The following is a 13249-nucleotide window of genomic DNA, read 5'->3' as shown; positions in this document are numbered from 1 at the left end:
AAGAGCTTACCACCTACTTCACATGCACGAGTGACCAGGTCAATACCAGCCTAAGAGCTCTCAAGGCCCGTGTGACACGCCGGGGGCCGTGCACATGTCCCCTAACGGCGTGGCGCCTGCTTCCTCGCCTGGGCAGGCTATTCGCTCAGCAGCACTCAGCGAGGATCACAGGGAGCCACCAGGCCAGGGTCTGGGTTACAAAAGAAAGGAAGATCTACACCTCCTGCTTTCACAGACCCAGTCAAGCAGGGATTTAGCTAGCACACTCAAGGTCTTACCATGTGCCGGGGGTTGTTCTTGCATTTCATAAATGTTAACTCATAAGATCCTTCCCACATCCCTATACGTGGATAACATTACTCATACTATTATTACCTTCATTTCACAAATGAGGAAACTAAAGCACAGGCTGGTTCAGTAACTTACCTGGCTAGTACGAGACCACTGTGCGGGCACTATGGAAAACAGCATAGAGGTTCCTTAATAAGTGAAAAACAGAACTACCACATGATCCAGCGATTTCACTCCTGGGTATAGATCCAGAAAAAATAAAAACAGTAATTCCAGAAAATTCATGCAGCATTATTTACAACAGCCAAGATATGGAAGCAACCCAAGAACCCATCAACAGATGACTGGGTTAAGAAAATGTGCTTTCTATTGTTGTTGTTGTTGTTATCCAGTCGATAAGTTGTGTCTGACTCTTTGCAACCCCGCAGACTGCAGCAAACCAGGCCTCTCTGTCCCTCACCATCTCCTGGAGTTCACCCAAATTCATGTTCACTGAATCGGTGCTGCCATCCAACTGTTTCATCATCTGTTGCCCTCTTCTCCTTTTGCCTTCAACCTTTCCCAGCATCAGGATCTTTTCCAATGAGTCGGCTCTTCACATCAGGTGGTCAAAATAGTGAAGATTCAGCTTCAGCATCAGTCCTTACAATGAGCATTCAGGGTTTATTTCCCTTAGGATTGACTACATATATATGTGTCTATGTATACACACATGAATACATATGTATATATATACACTTTGTAAACAAAGAGAATATATATATGTAGGAATATTACTTGGCCATATAAAAGAATGATATAATGCCATTTTCAGCAATGTGGATGGACCTAGAGAATATTATCCTTAGTGAAATAAGTCAGAGAAAGACAAATACTGTAGATATCATTTATATGTGAAATCTAAAAAATAATACAAAGGAATGTATATGCAAAACAGACTCACAAATATAGAAAACAAATGTCTGGTTACCAAAGGGGAAAGGGAAAGGCAGGGGCAAATTAGGAGCATGGGAGCAATAGATACAAACTATTATGTATAAAATAGGTAGACAATAACAGTGATTGTATAGCATGAGGAATTATACCCCTTATCTTGTAATAACCTATAATGAAATATAATCTGGAAAAATACTGAATCACTATGCTGTGCATCTAAAAGTAACACAAAATTGTAAGAAATTAGCTAAAGCTCAATTTTAAAAAAGAGTCCACCCTAGACTACCCACTCACCGCAGATAGTGCCCCAGTGAGTATTCACATAATAGTCCTCAATGCAAATGACACAGAAACAAAGAGCTGAGCTACTGATTTTACCTGAATGAGGGTAAGGAAGGCATCAGACATGACTCTGTATCTTGGCCAAAAAAATGAGTAGGGTCTCAGCCAGCAGGGACAGGGGAAAGAAACCATCAAGAGCAGAACTCTGGAGGTGGCGCACATGTGACATAGTCAGGGAAAGCTAAGAAAGCCCTGGTGAAAGCAGCAAGGCCGCACAGGTGAAAATGAAGAACCGGACACAGGCCTTCTCTGAAGACCCTTCTGGTTCTCAAGCCTGTGCCCTACTTACAAACTGTATCTACGATCCTTCATTCAAGGACACGCAATGCTTGTCTATCACACTGGCCTTAAGGAAGTACATACCACCCTATCCCAGCACCCACATTTCCTTTAATCAGTTCATATGATGTGTTGTATATTTCATCATGTGTATTTTTAACATCTGCTGTTTCCTGAGCAAACACGTAGAGCACGAACTCAGTGCCCAGAGCCTCTCCATTCCTACTGCACCGTGGGCCTCACGTCTTGCCTGCAGGCTCTGCTCTCTGCAGTCCGTGTCCTCTCTCCTACATGGCATGAATCTACCATTCTCAGTTCCTAAGCTCTTCCCACTTCCACAGCCAACCACAGTGACTATACTAAAACTATACTAAAACATGTCATGCTAATTTATGAACATTAACGTGGTTAGGTGGTCACTACTTACAAAGAAATGTTCGGGATATTTTTATAATGTATTACTTAATATTCTTAAGACATCATTTACCAAATACATATTGAGCTTACCAGAGGAGAATAGGGGAGGGATAAATGGGAGATCCAGACTGACATATACACACTACTGAATATAAGAAAATTAGAGATATCAAGGGAACATTTCATGCAAAGATGGGCTCGATAAAGGACAGAAATGGTATGAACCTAAGAGAAGTAGAAGATATTAAGAAGAGGTGGCAAGAATACACAGAAGAATTATACAAAAAAGATCTTCATGACCCAGGTAATCACAATGGTGTGATCACTCACCTAGAGCCAGACATCCTGGAATGTGACGTCAAGTGGGCCTTAGAAAACATCACTATGAACAAAGCTAGTGGAGGTGATGGAATTCCAGTTGAGCTATTTCAAATCCTGAAAGATGATGCTGTGAAAGTGCTGCACTCAATATGCCAGCAAATTTGGAAAACAGCAGTGGCCACAGGACTGGAAAAGATCAGTTTTAATTCCAATCCCAAAGAAAGGCAATGCCAAAGAATGCTCAAACTACTGCACAATTGCACTCATTTCAGAAGCCAGCAAAGTAATGCTCAAAATCCTCCAAGCCAGGCTTCAGCAATATGTGAACCATGAACTTCCAGATGTTCAAGCTGGTTTTAGAAAAGGCAGAGGAACCAGAGATCAAATTGCCAACATCCGCTGGATCATAGAAAAAGCAAGAGAGTTCCAGAAAAACATCTCTTTCTGCTTTATTGACTATGCCAAAGCCTTTGACGGTGTAGATCAAATAAACTGTGGAAAATTCTGTAAGAGATGGGCATACCAGACCACCTGACCTCCCTCGTGAGAAACCTATATGCAGGTCAGGAAGCAATAGTTAGAACCGGACATGAAACAACATACTGGTTCCAAATAGGAAAAGGAGTACGTCAAGGCTGTATATTGTCACCCTGCTTATTTAACTTCTATGCAGAGTACATCATGAGAAACGCTGGGCTGGAAGAAGCACAAGCTGAAATCAAGATTGCCAGGAGAAATATCAATAACCTCAGATATGCAGATGACACCACCCTTATGGCAGAAAGTGAAGAGGAACTAAAAAGCCTCTTGATGAAAGTGAAAGAGGAGAGTGAAAAGTTGGCTTAAAGCTCAACATCAGAAAACGAAGATCACAGCATCTGGTCCCACCACTTCATGGGAAATAGATGGGGAAACAGTGGAAACAGTGTCAGACTTTATTTTGGGGGGCTCTAAAAATCACTACAGATGGTAACTGTAGCCATGAAATTAAAAGACGCTTACTCCTTGGAAGGAAAGTTATGACCAACCTAGATAGCATATTAAAAAGCAGAGACATTACTTTGCCAACAAAGGTCCGTCTAGTCAAGGCTATGGTTTTTCCAGTGGTCATGTATGGATGTGAGAGTTGGACTGTGAAGAAAGCTGAGCGCCAAAGAATTGATGCTTTTGAACTGTGGTGTTTGAGAAGACTCTTGAGAGTCCCTTGGACTGCAACGAGATCCAACCAGTCCATCCTAAAGGAGATCCGTCCTAGGTGTTCATTGGAAGGACTGATGCTGAAGCTGAAACTCAAATACATTGGCCACCTCATGCGAAGAGTTGATTCATTGGAAAAAACCCTGATGCTGAGAGGGATTGGGGGCAGGAATCACAGCACACCAGGCCTCCCTGACCATCACCAACTCCCAGAGTCCACCCAAACCCATGTCCTTAGAGTCAGTGATGCCATCCAACCATCTCATCCTCTGTCGTCCCCTTCTCCTCCTGCCCCCAATCCCTCCCAGCATCAGGGTCTTTTCCAATGAATCAACTCTTTGTTTCCATCTTTCAGCTTCAGCATTCATCCTTCCAATGAACACCCAGCACTGATCTCCTTAGGATGGACTGGTTGGATCTCGTTGCAGTCCAAGTCTTCTCCAACACCACAGTTCAAAAGCATCAATTCTTCAGCACTCAGCTTTCTTCACAGTCCAACTCTCACATCCAGACATGACCACTGGAAAAACTGTAGCCTTGACTAGATGGACTTTTATTGGCAAAGTAATGTCTCTGCTTTTGAATATGCTATCTAGGTTGCTCATAACTTTTCTTCTAAGGAGTAAGCGTTTTTTAATTTCATGGCTGCAATCACCATCTGCAGTGATTTTGGAGCCCCAAAACAATAAAGTCTGACACTGTTTCCACTGTTTCCCCATCTATTTCCCATGAAGTGATGGGACCAGATGCCATGATCTTCATTTTCTGAATGTTGAGCTTTAAGCCAATTTTTTCACTCTCCTTTTACTTTCATCAAGAGGCTCTGTAGTTCTTCACTTTCTGCCATAAGAGTGGTGTCATCTGCATATCTGAGGTTATTGATATTTCTCCTGGCAATCTTGATTCCAGCTTGTCCTTAATCCAGCCCCGAGTTTCTCATGATGTACTCTGCATATAAGTTAAATAAGCAGGGTGACAATATACAGCCTTTTCCTGATTTATAACCAGTCTGTTGCTCCATGTCCAGTTCTAACTATTGCTTCCTGACCTTCATATAGATTTCTCAAGAGGCAGGTCAGGCAGTCTGGTATTCCCATCTCTTGAAGAATTTTCCACAGTTTGTTGTGATCCACACAGTTAAAAGCTTTGGCATAGTCAATAAATCAGAAGTAGATGGTTTTTCTGGAACTCTTGTGCTTTTTTGATGATCCAATGGATGTTGGCAATTTGATCTCTGTTTCCTCTGCCTTTTCGAAATCCAGCTTGAATATCTGCAAGTGCACGGTTCATGTACTGTTGAAGCCTGGCTTGGAGAATTTTGAGCATTACTTTCCTAGCATGTGAGATGAGTGCAATTGTGCAGTAGTTTGAGCATTCCTTGGCATTGCCTTTCTTTGGGATTGGAATGAAAACTGATCTATTCCAGTCCTGTGGCCACTGCTGAGTTTTCCAGATTTGCTGGCATATTGAGGGCAGCACTTTTCCAGCATCATCTTTTAGGATTGAAATAGTTTAACTGGAATTCCATCACCTCCACTAGCTTTGATCATACTGATGCTTCCTAACGCCCACTTGACTTCGCATTTCAGGATGTCTGGCTCTAGATGAGTGATCACACCATCGTGATTATCTGGGTCGTGAAGATCTTTTTTGTATAGTTCTTCTGTGTATTCTTGCCACCTCTTCTTAATCAACTATACTCCAATAAAAATTTTAAAAATTACATATTGAGCGTCTCCTCTGTTCCTTGAATGCACTGGGTGCTGGTGATAGAGCAGTGGGCAAAACTAGTGAGAAAACCACCATGAAGATCTTACAAAATGTTCTAGGTGGGAAAGCAGATGAACACAAGAAAAGAAATAAACATGACCTCGGGAGGCCCTAGTAAGTCTTCATCAGCAGGAAACAACGAGAGGAGCTGCTTACACCATCAGAACGGCCTCTAAGATGAAGTGACATTTGCACAGACTCCTGACTGGGTGCACAGGGGCCACTCATGAGAACTGGAGTAGAGCGTCCAGGGTCCAGGGCACAGCACATGCCAAGGTCCAGATTGGGAAAGGGTTTTCTGGGTATTTGGAATAAAAAGGAGCAGAGTGCGTGTGTAAATTCGAGGGCAGGAGAGCTTGAGAAACAGCTAGGAGAGCTGTTGAAATGATTCAGTGAGAGAAAGCGTGTAGAGTGCATCATGGATACTCAAAAAGTGCTGTCTGTCTATCAATTGTCATCATCATACGAGTTTGTAGAGTTAGGAGATAGACCATGCAGGTCACTGCAGCCCATAGGAAATCTGAGTTTTAATCTAAAAACAACTGCAAGTCATTGATGAGGAATTTGTAGGTAAGTGACATGGTCTGATTTATTGTTTTAAAAAGATCCCGGGCTGCTCAGTGCAGAGAGAATAGAGCAGAACAAGAGTGGAAGCAGGGAGAGGAGTTAGGAGGCCTTTATAAGAATCTGGATGCAAGGTTATACAACATAAAATGTCTGAACACCCATCTCTTATTTTGATCTTTACATAATTCATAAAAATTAAACTGTATGTGCTTCTGAGTTGGCTGCCAACTTTTGACAGAAATGTTTGTATCTTCTGACATTCTTCATGTTTAAAGATGGACAGCTTTATGTTGTTCTCTCAAGAAGGCCACCGGCGTGTTTTCCAACACCAGTGACCCATTCCGAGTCTCCAGGCACCAGCTGGGGAACCCACAGGTTAATTCTGATGCTACCAACCTGGAGTTAGCGTCTGATTCCTGGTGGCTCAGTTGGTAAAGAATCTGCCTACCACACGGAAGACCCGGGTTAGATCCCTGGAGAAGGAAATGGCAACCCACTCCAGTATTCTTGCCTGGGCAATCCCACGGACAGAAGAGCCTGGCAGGCTATCATCCAGGGGATCACAAGAATTGGATGTGACTTAGCAACTAAACCACCACCACTCACAATGCAGTGAGCTCAGTTCCCCAAGGCTGCCTCACTTCAGATGTCTATCACAAGTCCTGGAGCACCTGTACTTCTGAGTGACGGGCTTTAAGGTGGGAGTTCCCACCACCCCCTAGTCGGTTTGATACTTTGCTAAAATGGCTCATAGAACTCCTAAGACACTTCACTTACGATTATCAATTTAATATAAAAGCTAGAACTCAGAAAGAGTCCAAAAGATGCCTGCCTATAGCTCGAGGTGTTTGCTCACTGAACCAGAAGCTTTCCAAACCCTGTTGTTTAGGGCTTTTTTTCCTGGAGTTTTCATCACGTAGGCCTGATGGGTTAGTAACTCAATCTTCAGCCCCTCTCCCTCCCCAGAGGCTGGGGAATGAGGCTGAAATTTCTAGACTTCTAATCAAGATTTGGTCTTTCTGGCAACACGCCCCCATCCTGAAGCTGTCCAGGGGCCCATCAAGAGTACTTCATTAAAACAAAGAACATTCCTTGCATCCTTATCACTCAGGAAATTCCAAAAGATTTAGGAGCTCTGTGTCCGGAACTGGAAATAAAGGCCACGTAGATATTTCTGATTATGCTACACCCATCATTGGACTAATCTAAGTATTTTACCTGAGAATAACACTCTTGCTCATTGAATCTAAGATAAAATGTCTTAATAGTCTGTAAATAACTGCTCAGATCTGCTAGCATGGCATGTGTCATGCCAGGCAGTCTTGGTTATTCTGTAAAGTCATCGACATCCCTAGATGTTACCCTCATAGGACTGTTAGCTGCTCCCAAAGAACAGACCTGGTGATCTTTTTGTCTTTCTCTTGGCAAATACTTAGCACAGTTCCTAGTACATAATAGGTCCTCAATAAATGTTTCCCAAATGCACCAATGAATATTATGTGTTATGGACTGAATGCCTGAGTCCCCTTCCCAATTTGTATGTAAGAAAAATATTGTATGACATCCCTTGTATGTGGAATCTAAAAAGAAATGATACAAATGAACTTACCTACAACATAGAAAGAGACTCACAGACTTAGAGGATGAACTTATGGTTTCCAGGGGAAGGGATAGTTATGGAGTGTAGGATGGACATGTACACACTTCTGTATTTAAAATGAGTAACCAATAAGGACCTACTGAATAGCACAGGAAACTGTGCTCAACATCATGTGGCAGCCTAGATGGGAGCAGGGTCTGGGGGAGAATGGATACATGTCTATGTATAGCTGAGTCCCTTCCCTTTTCACCTGAAACTATCACAACATTGTGACAGTTATACCCCAATGCAAAATAAAAAGTGTTAAAATAAAGAACTCCTCACCCTGCACGTGATAGGATGAGGAGGTAGGGTCCTTGGGAGACGATGAAGTCGTGATCAGGTCTCACCCCTCATGGACGGGATCTGTGCCCCAAAAGAAGGGAGAAAGGTCTCTCTCTGCCTGCACCCACCAAGGAAGAGGGTCCTCAAGAAGGATCTGACCAGGCTGGCACCCTGATCTCCAGCCTCCAACCTGAGAAATAAATGCCTATTAGTTAAACCACCCAGCCTGTGGTATTTGTTACAGAAATCCAAGATGAAAGAGACATTATGAGAGCACCTTGGTAAGAAATGGTCCCTTCCCTCAAGGAGCTTGTAGTACATTCAGGAAGGAAAAAAGAAACCTGAACGCTTATATAATAATTCTTTTTGTGACCCTCACTCAAGACAGGTGCTGATATGTGGTCAGAGCTCTTAGACCCAGAATTAACTTGGGCGCTGTGCACGTGCTGTGCGCCCCTTGGTGAATTGCTCCAGCTCTCTGAGCTTTCCTGTCGCTTTCTGCAAAGGGCAGCTGGGAGAAGTAGATAATCTACACAAAGTGCTTAGATCAGTGCCTGGAACACAGAAAATGCTATCAATCTAAACCCCAAAGAGGGGATAATTTTTGTGCTGACTAGCACAGATGTCAAGGCTAAAGTGTTTGTTTGGGTTAATAAGAAACAAGGTTGATAATGAGATGATGGAAATCATGTGTGACTTGGCATCCTGTGAACCCCACAGGCGTAACCCCAACCCACACAGAGGTCTCCGGTCGTCAAAAGAGCAACTGGCGTTGGCAGCCCCTCCAGGTGGCTGGGACCTTGGCTGGGCCCTCCTTGGGTCCCTGCTTCGAAGCGTCCGCCAGGGAACGGTCCAGGCACGGCTGTGACTGAACCGTCTCCAAGAAGTCAGTCATTCCGCTTTTGGCTGGAGGGAGGTTTGGGTGGCCACGACTGCCAAGTTTAGCTGGACGCTGGCCACGTGCTGTCAGTGAGGCTGTGGGAAAATGTGACCTCTTGCTTCATTCTGTTCTGCACGGGCGCGTCTCCAGAGCTTGCTTTCTCTCTGGCATGGAGCTGGTGCAGAGCGATGGAACAGCGGCTGCTCCTCAGGAAAACTGACTCACCAGCCTGGGCTCCACGCAGGTGACCAATGACGAGGAGGTGCCTCCTGCCCATCTGATCTCTCTTCTAGACCCTAGCTGGAACATGCTGCCCTCCCAGAACTCCCCCCTAGCTGTCATGGCAATACAGAGAATTGAAAACACCTCAGCAAGACTCAGAGCCAAAGGGACAGGCTCCTCCCTCACTCTCACCCCAACCCCTTCCAATTATTGCCATCAGAGGTATGTCACACTTCAGGGAACACACATGGAGAAGCCGAGAAGCCCTGCAGAAAACAAAGGAGACACGCCAAAACACTCAACCTATCAAATTCTTCAACTGCACTGAAAATGGTACCTGACACATTTCCAGAGCAGGACAGTTTACACGAAACTGGATATGATTACAGGGCAACAAGCCCATCTTCTAAAGCTTTTCTTTCTGCCCCCAAATCTAATTCAATGACACAGTCTACTACTCTTCCTTTGAATCATCTTTCACTTCTTTTCTCTACTTTTATATCATTTAAATGGAAATGTATCCTATATCTTATGTTTATTATGTGCTAAGTTGCTTCAGTCATGCCCAGCTCTTTGCAATCCTGTGGACTGAAGCCCACCAGGCTCCTCTGTCCATGGGATTCTCCAGGCAAGAATACTGGAGTGGGTGGTCATTCCCATTACCAGGGGATCTTCCCAGCCCAGAGAGCAAACCCATGTCTCTTCCATTTCCTGCTTTGGCAGGTAGGTTATTTACCCCTAGTGCCACATGGGAAGCCCCTATGTTTATTAGAGGAAGGCGAAAGATCATGGTGATGAAGTCTGTTTGGGCTGGAATCTCAGCCTCACGATTTACTAACCAGTGACTGGATCAAGTCCCCTAATCTCTCTGCTGCATTGTCTGTAAAAATGGGGCTTTTATGAGGCACAAATTAGATCATGCATTTAAATTCCTTAATTGGAGCACCTAACATAGAAAGCCCTCAGTGAGTATTTATCAATAATACTCTTCTTCCTAAAGCTTTTGGGCAGTCATTCAGATCATCCCCTCTTTTCCTTCTTTAGCTCCACTGACTACTAGCATAACAGGTATTTAGTTCATTCATTTATTATGCTTTTTAATGGATGAGTCATGTACTTTGATTTATGGTCATAATATTAAATAGCAGCAGTTAAATTTATTTAGTGTTTCCCATGTTCTGGGCTTTATGCTCAGCTATTTACACGTATCATCTCATTTAATCCTCATAATGAATGGCTTCCAAAGGCCGGACACAGACTAGTGCTGGCATGGGACTAAAGTTGTCATCAGTCTAAAAATAAAGCCGTTGGAAAACACTGTTTGTTTAAGCTACGTTCACTTAAAGAAATTAACTTTTCCTACTCCTTTGGTGTTAAAATACTCTTATCGTGAGGATAGATGATAGTTTATTTTTTGAAATATTCCTATCTGAAAAAAATAAAAGATTGGCAACCATGCATGAGTCACTAGACTGTTTTTGGCCCATTGAATCCAACAGTCTAAAACCTGTTCCTCACAACTCCAATGGGTAGATATTATTCCTATTTTACAAAGCAGAAGCCAAGGCTCAGAGAGGTTATGGGACTGCCCGAGGTCACACAGCTAGCAAAAGGCAGAGCCCAGCATCCTAGCTCTAAGTCCTTAGTAATATCAGCTTACTGAGTCCCTACTGCATGCAGGACACACACCTCATTTTAGTCTCATAGCTACTCTGTGAGGAGGTGTGATTCCCCATTTTACAGAATAATGAAATTTGGGGACTTTAAGAATTTGCCAAGGTCGTAGAGTCTGAAAATACGAGAACGGGGTTGGAGCACAGAATTCTCTGATTCCAGTTCCTGTTCTCTTGGCACCTACAGTGTGCCAGACACCCTGAAGTGCGGCCTGTCACAAAGTCACAGAGAGCTGAAAGACGCGCTCCGGCCTCAGGGGCTCACAGTCTCCACAAGGACATGCTCCACAGCCATCATGGTGCCCTGAGAAGCACTGGGAAGGTGAGTCTGTGATACTTGGAGAGCACAAAGAGGGGGAACTTATTTTAAGGCCCCTGGAAACATTTCTGACAATATTGGGGCATCTTACTATATTGTATTTTAAAGAAGAGTTGACAGGATATTTTTTTTTTTCATTACAAGCATCTTTCTTGTATTATTGGATTGGCCAATAAGTTAGGAAAACCCCAAACGAAATTTGTGGCCAACCCAATATAATATGCTGCTCTGATTAGTCATTTGGTGTGAATTTTCTGGGATCCCATAGGCTAATCCATTTTATTTTGAAAGTCAGAAAAATTTCCTTTAATAATTAAAAAAAACACCAAACACTTTAGATCCTTCAGCCCCTGTCATATCCTAAAATGACGAAACATTTCTCCTGTACCTTTAACGGTGCCAGTTTGGAACTTTGGGAAAAGACTAGAAAGAACTCGATTCTGTTCCCCTTCGCTAGCCCCAGAGCTACATTTTGAGTTTTATTTAATAGTTTGTAAATAATGAAATAGGAAATACAAACAGTAACTGAAGGTTAAATTATACCAGGTCAAAAGAGAAGTATAAAAGCTAAATTTCACTCTAAGCCCCAAAGAGGTAGCAGGTAAAATGTCTTCGGGCCAAATCCTTTGTTCCAAACTGCACTGCAGAGGCTGAGTCAGATGCTCTGGGCCCAAGGAACTCCCTCTGACGTCACTGCATACTTGGCGACAGGCTGTTAAAGCTACAGGGGGGCAGACGGTGGCCCTGACGGCAAAGCCGTGCCCTTGGACTTTGCCATTGAGGGTTAATGTATCACCATGCTTTCAAAAGTGTGGGCAGCCAGCTGGCTTCTGACAGGGTTTCGGGAATTGCTAAATCCCAACCTTTGAAGAGAAATATATTTTCTGACCTAACAGGGTAGATGCCTCCACAATGTACAGTGTCCTTGAATCTTGTTCTTTCAAAGTTAAAGATTCTTTGACCCAAGACTTAGAAGCTAGGCTTGCATCATCCTATTTTACTTTATTTTATCCATTTCCAGGAATCTATTCATAATGCTCTTTAACAAATATTTGTTGAAGGACTTGCTATGGCACATGGAAAAGCCAACAGAGACAAGCATGTCTAAGTTGCATGAAGCTGAGAGTCTAATTAAAAGCCAGACATTAAATCAATCAAGTCAGTCACACTAGTGAACGTGTGCTACTGAATCCACAGACTCAGGAGTGAAATGACATCTTCAGGGGACCTGGCCTAGAATGAAGAGTTAGGAGTGGAGAGGGTGAGGAAGAGGTTTCCAAGCAAAGGCCAGGGAGCAGGGGTCCCGAGAGAACAGAGAGCAGGCAGCTGATGGGAGGGGAGCTGAGAGCCGGGCAGGATCAGACCAAGCGGGGCCATCAGGGCTCTGTGGTTTGTCTGGTCCTCGTCTTAAGTTCATATCTGATCAGACAGGCCCCTTGGCAAGATACCCTGGCAGCTGTGTGGAGAAGAGGAGGAGGGAGATGGTCAGATTGTGATGCAAGAAGACCAGTTAGGAGACTCTAGTGGCAGTCCAGCCAAGGCCTGCAGACGCCTTGGCCGGGAAGATGGTAAAGAGGGTGGAGAGGAGAAAGAGGTATTTAAGTTAAATGTGACGGGGCTGAAGACGATTGGATATAAGCCTGAGGGAGAAGGAGTCTTAAGGATGGCGCCTGGGCGTCTAGTTTTTGGAACTGGGTAGATGCTGGTACCATTTAGTGGGATGGGAACCCTATAGAGGGCCAGATGCTTCAGTGGAAGGTCATTCCATCTCAGCCACAGGGGGTCTATGGTATCTTGGTGAGGATGGCTGTCTGAGCACCGGACTGGAGACAGGCAGGCCAGAGCTGGAGGCAGAAACTTGGGCGTCACCAGGCATTCGTGGACATCTAAGATGTGAATGGAATCCTCCAAGCCAGGAGAGAAAAGGGCTTGGGTGTGTCTTCAGGGATTTGACCATGCAGCTTGGAAAAAGCAGATGAGTGTAAAAAGGCCTCAGGTGGTTTTGCCGGGAAATACTTCTCCCACTGGTATGAGCCCCATCCAAGGCCTTTTGTTCATAATTTTGTATTCTTTTAAAGAAAGACCCCTACATTGAAACTGTTTCTGTCTCC

At 43.9% G+C, this 13249-nt stretch overlaps 1 pseudogene; it reads left to right on the top strand.

Moving 5' to 3' along the window:
* The first annotated feature begins 8723 nt into the window (after positions 1 to 8723).
* Positions 8724 to 13249, top strand: part of LOC102277757 (etoposide-induced protein 2.4 homolog) — a 30391-nt pseudogene continuing 25865 nt past the window's right edge.

The sequence above is a fragment of the Bos mutus genome, chromosome 29 (assembly GCF_027580195.1).
Source record: "Bos mutus isolate GX-2022 chromosome 29, NWIPB_WYAK_1.1, whole genome shotgun sequence".
NCBI classification, from domain to species: Eukaryota; Metazoa; Chordata; class Mammalia; order Artiodactyla; family Bovidae; genus Bos; species Bos mutus.
This window is presented reverse-complemented; position numbering and strand designations above follow the sequence as displayed.